This window comes from Trachypithecus francoisi, unplaced genomic scaffold, assembly GCF_009764315.1.
Source record: "Trachypithecus francoisi isolate TF-2019V2 unplaced genomic scaffold, Tfra_2.0 Lachesis_group4, whole genome shotgun sequence".
In the NCBI taxonomy this organism is placed as follows: domain Eukaryota; kingdom Metazoa; phylum Chordata; class Mammalia; order Primates; family Cercopithecidae; genus Trachypithecus; species Trachypithecus francoisi.
In genome coordinates this window covers 60,842,803-60,855,515 of record NW_022681469.1, presented here as the reverse complement: position 1 = coordinate 60,855,515, position 12,713 = coordinate 60,842,803, and the positions used below count along the sequence as shown (strand labels likewise).

Genomic DNA, 12,713 nt, shown 5'->3' with positions numbered 1-12,713 from the left:
ATTAACCATCACAAATATATATATATATATATGTAACTATATTTATCCAAATGTATTTATATAACCATATGTATTTATGTGTTAAGATAAGCATAAGTTCATACCGATGTCTAATAGATATGTGTAAGTCTTCAGTTTTAAATAAAATATTTGAAGACAGTACACATTTTGAAGGAATTTTACTAATAAATACGAAATTGAGAAACTTAAGGTGATATTTAATCAGAAAATGTTGTTAAAAATTATTGAAGGAGTTAAAGAATCATTGACTCATATGTCAGATATTTCATGTTTCTTATTTGGCTTAAACTACACAATTACGAGAGGAAAACATTATTGAAAACATTTGACAAGTCGGGAGTCTGAAGCTCAGAAGAAAGAGAATTTTTCCACTTTATGAGAACGGAGTGTTAATTTATAATAAGTACTATGATCGAGGGGAAAGATGATATTATAATACAGGGAATGGGGACAGAAAATTAACATTTATTAAATTCTTACGGCTATCCTAACAAAGAACCACAAACTGAGTGACTTAAAACAACAGAAATGGATTCTCCCAAATATCTGAGGTTAGAGGTCCCAAAACAAGGTGTTAGTAGGGCCATGCCCCCTGCAAACCCTCTAGAGCAGTGATCCCCAATCCTTTTGGCACCAGGGATGGTTTCGAGGACAACAGTTTTTCCATGAAGGGGGGCAGGGGGAGGGTGGTGGGGGATGGTTTCGAGATGAAACTGTTCTATCTCAGATCATCAGGAACTGGTTAGATTCTCACAAGGAGAGCACAACCTAGATCCCCCGCATGCGCAGTTCACAGTATGGTTCCCACTCCTATGGAAATCTAATGCTGCCCCTGATCTGATAGGAGGCAAGCTCATGTGGTTGAGCTCGGGACCTCAATCGGTCCGCAGTCGAGGGGCTGGGGACCCCTGCTCTGGAGGAAGATCCTTTGTTGTCTCTTTGAGCTTCTGGTAACCACAGGTATTCCTTGGTTTATGGCAGCGTGAGTTCAATGTCTGCCTCTGTCTTCACATTGCCTTCTTCTTTTAAAGGTAGTCGTATTGGCTTAACAACCAACCTAATGACCCCATTTTACATGGATTACATCTGCAAAGACCCTAATTCCAAATAAGGTCACATTCATAGGTACAAGGGGGTTAGGACTTCAACATATCTTTTGAGGGGACACAACTTATCCTATAATCCCTCCTGAGTAATGCTGACATCATTCAGAGCCACTGAAACTATTGTTGAGACAATATGGCCATGGTCTGCCTGGAGGGAGAACATCCCAGAGGATGTGGCAGGGCTAGATGATGATGACCTGTGTCCAGTTCCCCAAGCCAGATTCCTTACACGTAGCTGTGTGGAAGGAGTGGAGAAGGGTGGAGATGCTTAGTACAGCTTTCTGTCTTCCCTATGTTTCATTCAGATGTGTTTCCTTAGTGTCATGGTTAATACTGAGTGTCAACTTAATTGGGTTGAAGCATACAAAGTATTGATCCTGGGTGTGTCTGTGAGGGTGTTGTCAAAGGAGATTAATATTTGAGTCAGTGGGCTGGGTGGGCACCATCTAACTAGCTGCCAGCATGGCTAGAATATAAGCACGCAGAAACATGGAAAAAGAGACTGACCTAGCCCCAGCCTACATCTTTCTGCCTTGCTGGATGCTTCCTGCCCTTGAACATCCGACTCCAAGTTCTTCAGTTTTGGAACTCAGACTGGCTCTCCTTGCTCCTCAGCCTGCAGATGGCCTATTGTGAGACCTTGTGATAGTGTGAGTCAATACTTAATAAACTCCCCTTTATATATATATATCTATATACATATCTCTTTATATAAATATATCCCCTTTATATATATATTCCCTATATATATCTCTTTATATATCTCCTTTATATATATATATCCCTTTTATATATACTCCCTATATATATATACACTTTGTATATGTATTTTAATCATTTTTTGTGTATGTATACAATTATTTTATACTGAGTGGTGAAGAAATTTCTTGTGAAGTCTAAATATGGGGGAAATATTAAGCTTTAAAAGAAGAAGACATTTGTTTGTCCATGAAAATACACAGCAATCTTAGAAGATTTTAAAAAATGCAATATCCATATCTTCAAATTGTTAACCAGTGCAGTATTTAGCCAGTAATTGTTTAAAGTGTTGCCAAAGGCTACTTTCTTCATTAAAAGAAATGAATTTGCAGATACTCTTATAGTATTTTGTTTTATCAAATAATTATCCACAATTAGAAAAAAAAGACTGACAAGGAAGGAAGTGCTAAAAGAATAAAAGCAACAGATGGCTATGGGGTTAAAGAGCCTTAAATTAAATTGGGAGACTAAAAGAGTTAAATACATATATTTTGTATAAATGTGTCATATGCCTAAACCATCCATACCCAGGTGTATGTGTGAGGGTGTGTGTGTGTGTGTGTGTGTGTGTGTGTGTACACACATCATATAATGCTAAACTACATAAAGGATAAAGTATATAAAGTATAAAGTATCATTATATGATGATACTTATTTAATGTGCTTATTTAATGTAATGCATATTTCATGTAAGCATCCAGCAAGGCAGAAAGATGTAGGCTGGGAGGCTAGGTCAGTCTCTTTTTCCATGTTTCTGCGTGCTTATATTCTAGCCATGCTGGCAGCTAGTTAGATGGTGCCCACCCAGCCCACTGACTCAAATATTAATCTCCTTTGACAACACCCTCACAGACACACCCAGGATCAATACTTTGTATGCTTCAACCCAATTAAGTTGACACTCAGTATTAACCATGACACTAAGGAAACACATCTGAATGAAACATAGGGAAGACAGAAAGCTGTACTAAGCATCTCCACCCTTCTCCACTCCTTCCACACAGCTACGTGTAAGGAATCTGGCTTGGGGAACTGGACACAGGTCATCATCATCTAGCCCTGCCACATCCTCTGGGATGTTCTCCCTCCAGGCAGACCATGGCCATATTGTCTCAACAATAGTTTCAGTGGCTCTGAATATAAAGTATCCTTTAATGTTATATGATAAATGTACTTAAGTATCATATGATAAAGTCTATAAAGTATCCTTTAACATTACATGATAAATGTGCTTATTTCATGTAATGTTAAAGGACATTTGTTTCTCCATCATAATATACAGCAATCTTAGAAGACTAAATGATATAATAATAAAGTACTTAAGTACGTTTATCATATAATGTTAAAGGACATAAATCCTATGGAGAGGCAATATATTGTGACCAAAGAGCTTATGCATATTTAAAAGACAAATTAAATGGAAGTCAAATAATGAAATATTTCTCAATAAAATATTGAAGAAAGTCTGTTGTACTTTGCAGAGCTTTCCAATGTGGTCCATAATACACAGAGAGACAGATGACAACATCAATAATGGATACACAAATCTGATGTATACTATCAAAATCAAGATCATGACTTCAGTGTGCCTATGTTGTAATACTATTGAAATTTATTTTAATGTTTTTAATTAAACTTTATAGTATCAGAGTAAGAATCTGTTTTAAAAAAATTAAGAAGACACTTCTTCAAAAATAGAGGTGTGTATATGGGCATGTGAGAGGCGGGATTTAAAAAGCCAGGAAGAGTAATAGTTTATTTTGAAAGAGGAAGTTCTCTAAATAAAATATTATCCTTGTAGCAACCATAAAGAAGATTTCCCTGGAGTTATAGGTACACATTTATACTTTCTAAGGGACCAGTGATAAACATAGCCAACAATAGCACTATGGCGACAGTGCAATACCTCCCGACAAGGTTTACTTTTGCAAAACTTACATTTTCTATGGTCGTGAAGGACAAATGCTCCTTTCTTCCTAGCTGATATGTGTTATCTGTAGATAAATATGTACAATAAACAGCATATTCCTAAACCAATATGCTAATAATTATAAACATGTTAAATTAGTCTATTCATCATATCATTTTAAAACTGATTAACTGGTATTACTTTTTTAGTTCTTTTCTCATTTAAACCATAGACATTTTCTGAAAATCTAGATATAATTTTTAAAATCTGAATGTATTAGGGGAAGTTGCTAATTAAAGGAATCTTTCAGATGAAGAATCCTTTTGTAAAGCAAGTTTTAAAAGTCATGCTGTTATAAAGGCATTAGCTAACTCCAGATTCTTACATATGGATTATTTTAAATGATATCTACCTTTAAAATAAAGAAAAAATTTGAGATGGAAACTTACAGAATCGATGAAAATATAAAAATACAATTAGTAGATAAGTTAGGTTTTAAAGAATTATGTTTTTGCTGCCTTGAATTAAGACTTTAGTAGAAGAAATCCAGAATGAAACAAAACTACAGTGAAACGAGAAAAAACAAATTTATATTGAATTTCTGTACTAGAAAACTTTTTTCCTTCCTATGCCAGGAATTGCTACTAGTTTCGTTGTAATCATATTTTCTTTTTATTTTTACTGTGATACGATTTTCAGGGAATCTTATTCTAATCTATTAACAGAAAATTAAAAACGTAATTTCTGATTCTTAATTTTTAAAACTTAAAAGAGAATTTAAGGCTGGGCATGGTGGCTGGTGCCTGTAATCTCAGAACTTTGGGAGGCATAGGCAAGAGGATTGCTTGAGCCCAGCAGGAGTTGGACACCAGCCTGAGCAACATAAGGAAACGCTGTCTCTACAAAAACTAGCCGGTCATGGTGGTGCATGCCTATAGTCCCAGCTACCCAGGAGGCAAAGGTGGGAGAATTGCTCGAGCCCTGAAGGTTGAGGCTGCAGTTAAGTTAGCGATGATCATACTAGTGTCCTCCAGCCTGGGCGAGACCGTCTCAAAAAAAAAAAAAAAAAAAAAAAGAATTAATCCAAACCACCTGTTCCTGTGGCAGCTGATTATCAAGAATCAAACCAATTCAAATGTTCCCAAAGTTTTTACAGATTCAAAATCAAATTTAACTATCGTCTAAAGGGGATAATACAAACCTAATTACCTTTGGAGTAAAATTATGAACCTTGGAAAGTGATTACTTAAGAATCCTGTAAGAAATCATATGTGTTGAAATACCACAGTCTCAGTGACAATAATATATTTTATTTAGCTCTTCAAGGTCCTCAAATCATCATTAAAAGAAAAGATCAGGCCGGGCGCGGTGGCTCAAGCCTGTAATCCCAGCACTTTGGGAGGCCGAGACGGGTGGATCACGAGGTCAGGAGATCGAGACCATCCTGGCTAGCATGGTGAAACCCCGTCTCTACTAAAAATACAAAAAACTAGCCGGGCGAGGTGGCGGGCGCCTGTAGTCCCAGCTACTCGGGAGGCTGAGGCAGGAGAATGGCGTGCACCCGGGAGGCGGAGCTTGCAGTGAGCCGAGATTGCGCCACTGCACTCCAGTCTGGGCGACAGAGCGAGACTCCGCCTCAAAAAAAAAAAAAAAAGAAAAGAAAAGATCAGTTTAATTAATCGATCAACCATTTATTCAGCTGTCACCTCGTGCCAAGACTTGGCTTTAGCTGGCCACAAAATGTCTACAATTCCTATGTCCTACTCTGGAGCTGTTGGGAGTCAATGGAGAAAATTTTCACATAATTGTAACATTAAATGATATAGCCAAAAAACTTGAGAATACAAAAGTGAGGGAGGTGTTCACACACACTGTAGTAATTAACTAACACATTGTAGTTTTTAACCAATAAACCTAAAGGTAGTTGCTTTAATTCTCATTTTACAAATAACAATACTAGAAGTGGAAATCAAACAATACCCAAAATGTAGTTAGTAAGTTAGGAATTGGTGATTTACATGTAAATTTATTTGACATCAAAATTGATATAGTTACAACTCTATATATGCCATCTTGGACTTGATTAATTTTGTTTAGGATTAAAGAAAATTATTATATTATAGAGAGGATGTATTAAAGACAGAGGAGCATTTGCAAAGCCACGGAAGTGTGAGGAGGAATAGTGTAGTCAAACAACGGTCAGGTAAGACATCAGATACATACAGAATTTAAGGTGCCAGGAGAAGGAATGAGCGAGAAGGGGTGAAGAATTAACCTTGACCCAAGCAGTGGAAAGAGACTGTATAAGCCATGGAAATAAGCTGCAACTTTATCCTTCAGTACATGAACAAAAGACTTCAGTAACCCTGGTGACAATTTGCAAACAGGTAACCTGTGACTTTTAATTTTAAAATTACACTTGATATTGATGAACTTCCTGTTAGGCTTGAATCCACTGTGCAAATTTGTTTCTGGGTTTTCATTTACTGTATTTACGTGAGTAACAACCTAGATATTTAAAGAGAATAGATTTAATTTATATAACTATACATGTACTTGGATGGGTAATAAACTAATTCATACGATTTTCTGTTTTAGAATGTGTAATCATTTATGTGGTCAATTTGCTGTTGATTCCCTCTTTGCTTCTACCCATATTCCTTAAACCCCTTCTCCATTTATCTGCCAAGACTGTTCATTAATCATCTTGGTTTTTGGTATTCTAAATGATACTAAGGAGAATTAGACACTGTTTCTGCTCTCAAGCTGTCTGCAATTTTAGTGAAGGTACAATGTCTGTATTTATCATTCAAATCTGAACTGTAACGTGATAAACATCCAACTAAAACAGAAAACCTTCTTCAGGACCGAAAGAGCCTAGGAGGAAAGTAAAAGTCTCCACTCCCATTTCTTATTTACCGAGCTTTTTATTAGAAGTGTTTGCCAAGAGGTAGTAGAAAGCAGGAAACACATGGACTGTGGGACAGGCAGACCTGAATTTATCGCCTAGGGACGAAAGTAGGGGAAGGCACCTCAAATTTCTGACTGGCTTTCTTGTTTGCATGATGGAGGTACTTATATGTTCTTTTTTAGGGCTGTTATGGAGATTGAAAGAAATACACTTCCTCAAATGTCTATTAATAATGCATGCCCTTTAAATCATGTTGCTCCTTCTGGTACTCCTCTCGTCTAAAGTTCAATGAGTCCATTGCAGTGGACAAAACTGATCAAGGAAAAAGATTTAATTGAAATATATTCCAAGAGCTTTATATCTTAAATTATGTCATATTTGTTGAATAATGAAAATTGTATCTCCTTCTTTAAAGTTGTTAAATGCCACAAATGATGAGAACACATGGACACATGGAGGGGACCAACAGATGCTGGGGCCTATCACAGAGTGGAAGATGGTAGGAGGGAGAGGATCAGGAAAAACAACTAACAGAAACTAACCTTAATACTTAGCTGATGAAATAACCTGTACAACAAAACCCCCTACATGAATTTACCTATATAACAAACCTGCACATGTACCCCTGAACTTAAAAAGTAAAAAAAAAATTCAAAGCCTCATGACGAAAAATAAATCAAATAAACTGAATAAGCGGTTGATTCTTTGCAAATTTCCTACACAGCCCCCTCTCCCTCCTGGAACTCACTGGTAGAGAAGACAGCAGGATTTCTCATGTGACTTTCATTATGAGAATGCATCTGCTAGGATATGAAAGTTCTTTGCACAATTTAATACTCCACTTTCTAGTCAACCATTTAAAGTCCAAGAAGAGGATAACAATAGTAAAATTTGAAGATTATATGGAAAGGCCCTTGCCCATTTCGAAGGGCTGTAGATGGGAGTCAATTAGCCATAACTGACAGTCCTGCATTCATTGCTCCAGCTGGTTATTATTTTTGAGCCTCATTACATGCATCTGACAATCAGAGGCACTTATGCAGGCCTCTCATGGCTCTCCTGTGAGAACAGATATGGGAAGTGGTTTTGTAGTTCCAGGTGTAGAGACAGAGAGCTTGAGATCCAATATGATTCATAAAAGCTGTTGGCTTTCCTCAAGACATGACTGTGGATGTGTGTGCATATATTCAACTAGCAAACGTTATTTATTAAGTAATTGTGGGATTCTCTGCAACCATAGTTGTATATAGTTAACCTCAAATACATATACTCTGTCTTCACTGAGGCTTCACATCAAATACTCCAAGAAGGACACAGAACAAATAGAAAATTCACATTTTGTGCTAGTGATGAAAATGTGAATGATCATAATAACTCTTTTACAACCTTTGTCATGCACACATGACATTTTTGTACTAAAGAAGTAAATTCACTAATGGATTCTTACTACTGACATTCTTTACTATTCTACTTTATACATGCAATATTATAATATATAAACATTAGAGGCAATATGCTCTTATTTTGGTTGAGTTGGGAAATATTGTGCTTTATATATTTGATATGTTTAAAGAAATAGAGGACTTAAACTTTGAAGTTTGAAATAGCTTATACACTCACCTCGTTTAACATTATAAATGTAAAACAGAGTGAACCATGAAATCTTTCTAGCCAATATTCCTCTCCAGAGCAAACAACTGTTGCCAGTTTATTTTGTTTAATGTCAAGAACCCTACAGTTTGAGAAGCATAGAGTAGTACATATCAACAGAGAAAAAACAGTCAGCAATATAGATTAGCAATGGATTAAGAATGAAAATAGACATGCAAGCATCCTATTGAAAAATTAGAAATGATTTGATAGAGGAAATATTAAAGCCTATTTGCTGTGTAGGTAGCAACTTCACACACAGATTTCTAGACTAGACCTGTTTGACCGGCTTGGTCTCAGAGCTGCTAATGTAACCCAAGGAGACATAAGGCTAATGTAAATAAAGTAAGTAACCATTGGAAGTTCAGACTTTCCAAAGATATAGTTCAGGAAACTTAAAAAGATGGCATATGTAAGTTGAATAAAGGAGAAAGAGAGGGAAGTAGAAAAGAGGAGAAAAAAGTTAAGCAAAAAAGGTAAGAGGAAGCTATTGAAACTTATTGAAAAACATGAGACATTAAGGCAATCATGCTTGAGTTTCTCCTCCTATTCTAATATTTACTATCCATTTGACTTTGGGCAAACTTTCAACGTTCTCTCATGGAAAAGTGTCACTTCATTAAAGAATGCTATGCAGATAATAAGCAAGGTACCTGGCAAATACACGATCTATTTTCTATTACAAACATCAGTTATGACTAAATAATAAGACAATTTTTAACCTCTGAAGGATTAATATTCTCTGGTTAGGGTAGAGTTTATTTACATGACTCATCTGTATCATAGGCAAAAATCTGTTTTCTTTAAATTTGAAATAAGATACGTATAGCTGCAGAAACTCCTGAAGAAAAGTATGTAACTCAAAATCGGTGCTAGAGTTTTAAGTTAAATAGCATTCCTCAGGACCATTAAAAACACAAAATATTAAAAATATGCCCACTACACCTTGGCAGGCAGAGACACTTCAGTGTGTAAGACACTGCACCACTTCTAAAACATCTTAATAAAAGTGATCCTAAGTATTTTAGTTTGGCTGTTTGTCTAAAACATTTTGCTGGGTGCAAACATTGTAATTAGTGCTCTCTAAATTTAGTTGTGCCATTACTCCTGTAGATCCATTTAGTGTCCCCCTTACCAAAAACAGCGTTCTCAATTAGTTGTTTTCCGCTTGTAAGGACAGTCAAAGCTGACGTCTTAAAAACGTGGCAGTGCCCAGCAATGTTTCTTAGGCACGTCTTTTTTCGTCAAGGTGTTTTAAGCAGTGTGGGGAAATGTGGGCAGAGACTAATCTTAGGGGCTTCTATTATCACTGTTAAAATTCCATTCTGTGGCCTAAGTCTCTGGCCAGCATGAGCACTGTGGCCTTGCGCTTGAATCTATCTTGGCTAAAGCCTATCAGTATTTTTATGATTCATTTTGAGGTGTGGCCAACTGTAAACGTCTCAGAGCTAAGCAAATACCATTAAATCCCAGGAGCACATTGAAAAGAGGTTTATTTGGGCAACATTGAGGGAATTTCGGCACAAATTTCATGGACTGTGATTTAAATCTAAGCTATTTGTCAAGGCCTCCAAACCCCTGAATGTGTAACAGATTGAGCTAATTCATTTGTGTTTGTAAATTGAGTTTGGAATTAAGCTCCTTTGTAAACACACCATATGTGATGCATTTCATCTTGCAACTCTTTATCGTGGTCTTCTCAAACTTAAAATGTATAAACAAATTCCATCTTACGTGAATGTGTTGATCAATTTCTAGCAGCTCATTTCTAAATTAATAATTACATAATGTAATCCTCACGCTCATCTAATGATTTATTCTTCTCCCTGCTTAATATATAAATGCTGAATGAGATATCACTAGGAGGATAATAGTGCAGAACATATAACCTGGATCTTACTGAGTTTCAGAAGTATTTCAGAGAAGCACGCATAGTGCTTATTCACATTGACATCCGGATTTTAATACTGTAAGTTTTTTGGGGGTGAAATTCCTTATTACAAATTTATGTCAAGGATCTTCTCACACATCATCACAAAAAAATAATTTTAACTGTTACTATAGTAAGTTTTTGAAGTTTGGAGATAATATTGGCCCCGGAATAGTATTTTTGAACTCTTAAATTTGCATTATTTGACTTGATCCCTTCGTTTCTTGACTATGCAGCATGAGTCTGAGACACGTTTATGTTTACTGAACACAAGAGGTGGGCCCTAGACACATAAAAGACGCGTCTCACATCTTCCGCCTACCTGAGATTTCATTCGACTTTCCCACCGAGCAATGATTTTGCACCCCCAGAGGTGTTTTCTATGATACAGTTTATAAGAATTTAATGATTCTGTTTCATTATGTGAAGAAAATTGTCAGGTATAAGGTGGAGAAATTACACTCCACGTTCCTTCTGTAGAGTGACATCTGCTGGGCTGTGGGCCACAGTGATTTTAAGCAAGTACCTGCTTGTTTTATGGGGATCAAAGCTCATTTCTTCCGATGTTTAAATATCTAGTTTATTGTGGTCCGGAGAAGTAATTTTCACTTAAACATCAAAGTCTGTTCCAGAGTTTAACGAGTGTACCTGAAAGTAATGCTGGAAATATACCTCTGTTTCTGTAGATGTGTGGTTATGGCAATCTGTTGGCATAACTCAGAACAGCCTCTCAACATAGAATTGTGAAATAATTTCTTCGTGTAATTATGTTTGGGAGTATGGTGGGGGGAAACGTACTGGGTATGAGTCAATGTGGAGGGGTCAGCAGAATTACTGCCTTCAGGGCATTAAGGAAACTCAATAGGAAACAATACCCATTAAAAGGATACACTTGTGCAACAAGATGGTCGTTTATCTTGACCTGTTTCAGAAAATACTCGGCAGAGGCCAGGCACGGTGGCTCACGCCTGTAATCCCAGCACTCTGGGAGGCCCAGGCGGGTGGATCACTAGGTCAAGAGATCCAGACCATCCTGGCCAACATGGTGAAACCCTGTCTCTACTAAAAATACAAAAATTAGCTGGGCGTGGTGGTAGGAGCCTGTAGTCTCAGCTATTCGGGAGGCTGAGGCAGGAGAATCGCTTGAACCCGGGGAGGCGGAGGTTACAGTGAGCCTTGATCACGCCACTGCACTCCAGCCTGGTGACAGAGCGAGACTCCGTCTCTAAAAAAAAAAAACAAAAAACAAACAACAACAATAAAACACGCAGCAGAAAAAGGACAAAACTCACGTCCTTTTAAAAACGCATCTCTTTGCCTTAAAAGGCTGCAGTGATCCTTCCTTGGCAAAAATAAAAAAAATAAAAAAACCACAACTGCTTTGCACTTTGATATTTACGGCCAGGCAAAGCCTGTGTGAGTCTTCCAAGAGCCGCCGGCAACAAAAAGCGTAGAGCGCACCCTGTAAGTTGCTCACTCCGCCGCGGACTGCGAAAGGAGCAGAGTTTCCGGGCTAGGGCACAGCCTGCGGCCGCGCATTCTTGCGTCTGGCTAGCCGCGGGCTCTAAGGGTCGGCCCCGCCCGGCCCGCCCCCGCGGCTCCTTGCCACGCTCTCGCGGGCGCGCTCGGGGTGGGGCCTCGCGGCCGGCGGAGATGCGGCCGGGGCTGCGCGGCGGTGATGCGAGCCTGCTGGGCGGCGCGCCGGGGCAGCTGGAGCCGCGCGCTGCGGCGCTGTAATCGGACACCAAGAGCGCTCGCCCCAGGCGTCCGGCCACTTTCCATTCACTCCGAGGTGCTTGATTGAGCGACGCGGAGAAGAGATCCGGGTGCCGCGGCACTGCGGCGCTGAGATTCCTTTACAAAGAAACTCAGAGGACCGGGAAGAAAGAATTTCACCTTTGGGACGTGCTAGAAAATAAGGTCGTCTGGGAAAAGGACTGGAGACACAAGCGGATCCAACCCCGGTAGCAAATTGATGACTTTTCCGTGCTGATTTCTTCCAACCTCGGTAAGCTAAATTGGTCGTTTTCCGCGTTACAAATTTAGCAAAGTATAACTTTTTTGGCCTGTATATTGACTTTTCATACATTGGTGTGCTCAAGCCTGGACATTTTCTTAAGAGCACACGCAGTTTGTCAGGGAAGCTTTCCCCTTGCTGAGAGTCCAGCTCGAGTTGTTTCTTTAGGCGGTGACACCTGCGGAGAGTTTCAAGTTGAGTATTACAGTGCCTTGCAAGGCAAAATTGCTCCAGAGGATACAAGAGAATTCTTTTCTTATGTGTTACTAGTTTGCGATCAGCAGAAGTGAAAACACCAAGAGGAACGTCTGTGTCTGAGTTAAAGGGAAGAACTTGTAAGATACTGTTGGGGAGGCGGGGGCATATTTAAAACACTTGGCTTTCGGTCTCTCACTCCTCATCACTAGGTA

At 38.4% G+C, this 12,713-nt stretch overlaps 1 protein-coding gene across 2 annotated transcripts in view; it reads left to right on the top strand.

The window, feature by feature from the left end:
• SEMA3C (semaphorin 3C) overlaps window positions 1-12,713 on the top strand; it is a 347,210-nt gene that overhangs the window by 148,152 nt on the left and 186,345 nt on the right. Inside the window, exon 1 of one of the 2 annotated variants that reach the window (XM_033192841.1) lies at window positions 11,777-12,294. The exons of the other annotated variant lie outside the window; for it this stretch is intronic. The gene's annotated coding sequence lies outside the window, so the exon portion shown is untranslated. Of the gene's footprint in view, window positions 1-11,776; window positions 12,295-12,713 lie in introns of those variants that run through there. 2 annotated transcript variants of the gene reach the window in all.